The following is a 3,033-nucleotide window of genomic DNA, read 5'->3' as shown; positions in this document are numbered from 1 at the left end:
GTAAATCTCTTTCCTCGCGTTTAAAACAGCATTCATACGCTATTCGTACAGCCCAGCAATCCAGTGCATTGTATTTACATTCCAGTTTATGTAATCATTCTATCGACTTCACAGGGGCAAAATGTATTGTTAAAAGTAAGGATTTGTTGAACGAAACGTGATCGAGTCTGCTCTGATCAAACATTGTAACAACAGCCTTAATGTGAGCCCCGGTATGTACAAGTTGGATCCCTATTTAAGCCTCAATATAGCACGTCAAAACAATATAGCAATCATTTAAACACGTATGGCACTTGGAGATATTAATAGGAGCTGCCTTGTATGGGCCAATAGGCCTTCTGCAGTTACCTTCTTTCTTATAATTCCTTTCCTCCACTTATTTTGGTGGTCAGGTGATCTGCCCAGGCGGATATAAAGGTCTGATCAGCAATCTTATCTTCATTCTACTTTGCTCTGATGAAGGCGAATTAGCCGAAAACGCGTTAAGCATTTTCTATTCTTCATATGTGGTTATTCTGCATACTTGGATCAGTGTTTTTGTGATCATTGTTGCATACATGGATACCACGCGCCAATTTCTTCACTTCTCCTCTCTCTACCCTGCTCTTAAACCTTTTGTTTCTAATTTTCGTTCTGCTTTAGTGAAATCCTATACGTTAAAAATCCGTCTTCATTTTCTTAGAAAATGTCTCAGTGAACAAGTGCTTCCCCGTTCCTATCCTCCAACAGTGTGCTGAAATTAGCTGACCGACCGTTTGATGAAATTTCCCGCTTAGTGCTTGGTAAAAATATTGATTTGCTTAAATTAGAAGTACGGGAATGTTTTAAGGTGTTGAACAGCCGTAAGTATTCATTTTCTCAAGCTGTACCCTTGGAATGGAATCGCCCGATGATGGATTATTGTTACACCGCTATGAGATCTGCCTGCGAATGTAAGTACGAAGCTTGATTCAAATTAAATAGGCTCATTCAACAAAGTGATTGGAATAAACATGCCAACACTGACTTTGTTATTAATCTCTCTAGTAAACAACTTGATAATGATACGATGACTGCTCTTGGTTACGGTCTGAGTTTCTCCATATCAAATAGAGATGTGAATTATGCAAATATTGCCAAAAGTTTTTGCAATTTGGAGAAATCTAGTGAGATTTCATCTGATGACATCAATATTTGCAAGGGAATGGTGTACGGGTCTTTACTTAAGGGTACTGTGCCTAATTGTCCAGAGAGGTTTATGCGAGCGTTCAAAACCCTCAAAAAAGATAACTCTCTACATATCACTAAAGCTGATAAATCCAATGCTGTTGTCATCATGGACAAAGAAGACTATGTTCAAAAAATGAACCAGTTATTGGAGGACAGAGACACTTACTTACCTGTTAATAGTGACCCTATTGAAAGAGTTATTGCTCATTTCAACAAAACTCTTAAAACCGTGCTCAAGAAAGATAAGGAGTTGATTCCTAAGTTTTTAAGTCGTTCCCCTTCTCTCCCATATCTATATGGGCTTATTAAAACACACAAACCGAATAATCCTGCAAGACCTATTATTAGTTCTGTTGGATCTGTGGCATATAGACTTTCCAAATGGCTTGTCCAAGTCTTGTCTCCAGTAGTAGGTTCCATTTCCATCTCACACATAACAAACAACTTGGACTTGGTTAACAAGTTGTCTAGTTTGAAATTAAATTATGATTTTAAACTTGTGAGTTTTGATGTGACGGCTCTGTTCACTAGGGTTCCTGTTGATGATCTGTTGTCATTCTTACGGGATCTACTACCCAAGGTATAATTTAACTTTGCCTACTAACACCATTATTGAACTTATAAAATTGTGCATTAAAGATAATTATTTCAGCTTTATGATTCATTTTATAAACAAACATTTGGCATGGCGATGGGTAATCCCCTCTCCCCTGTTTTGAGCAATCTGTACATGGAATGTTTCGAAACAAATATCCTTCCCAGGATTTTACCTCAAATTGCTTTGGTACAGGTACGTTGACGATATTTTGTGCCTGTGGCCGGTTAATCATGACGAAACTGATTTTCTCAATCAAATCAATTCGCTGGTTCCGTCAATTAAATTCACAATTGAGAACGAAGTGAATGGTGTTCTGCCTTTTTTAGACATCATGATTCATAGAATTGGTAGAAGTTTCAAATTCAATGTGTATAGGAAACCTACCAATGTGTGCTCGTATGTACATTTCTATTCAAATCATCATGTTCAGGTCAAGCGGGCAGTTTTTTCTGGTATGTTTCTCAGAGCACTGAGAGTTTGTAGTCCGGAATTTTTCGATGAAGAAATAGCAAATATATTTGAAATTGGGAAGAAGTTAAAATACCCAAAATCGATCTTGGATCTTGCGTTTGGTCAAGCAAAAAGGACTTTCTACAAACAGACTACTAAGTCGAAACCAGAACTGAAAAATTCGTTGGTATTACCATATTCTGAGGGTCTAGTAAATCTTGCCCCAGCCCTGAAGAACCTTAATATTAATCTAGTGTTCAAAAATGATAATACAGTTAAGTCCATGTTAATTAAGAACTCGCCCTCGTCTGTAGCAGGTTGTGTGTATTCCATCCCTTGTAATGAGTGTGAATGTGTTTACATCGGCCAGACAGGTAAATCTCTTTCCTCGCGTTTAAAACAGCATTCATACGCTATTCGTACAGCCCAGCAATCCAGTGCATTGTATTTACATTCCAGTTTATGTAATCATTCTATCGACTTCACAGGGGCAAAATGTATTGTTAAAAGTAAGGATTTTGTTGAACGAAACGTGATCGAGTCTGCTCTGATCAAACATTGTAACAACAGCCTTAATGTGAGCCCCGGTATGTACAAGTTGGATCCCTATTTAAGCCTCAATATAGCACGTCAAAACAATATAGCAATCATTTAAACACGTATGGCACTTGGAGATATTAATAGGAGCTGCCTTGTAGGCCATAGGCCTTCTGCAGTTACCTTCTTTCTTATAATTCCTTTCCTCCACTTATTTTGGTGGTCAGGTGATCTGCCCA

The sequence above is a fragment of the Procambarus clarkii genome, chromosome 37, assembly GCF_040958095.1.
Source record: "Procambarus clarkii isolate CNS0578487 chromosome 37, FALCON_Pclarkii_2.0, whole genome shotgun sequence".
In the NCBI taxonomy this organism is placed as follows: domain Eukaryota; kingdom Metazoa; phylum Arthropoda; class Malacostraca; order Decapoda; family Cambaridae; genus Procambarus; species Procambarus clarkii.
Note: the sequence above shows the minus strand (reverse complement) of the source record.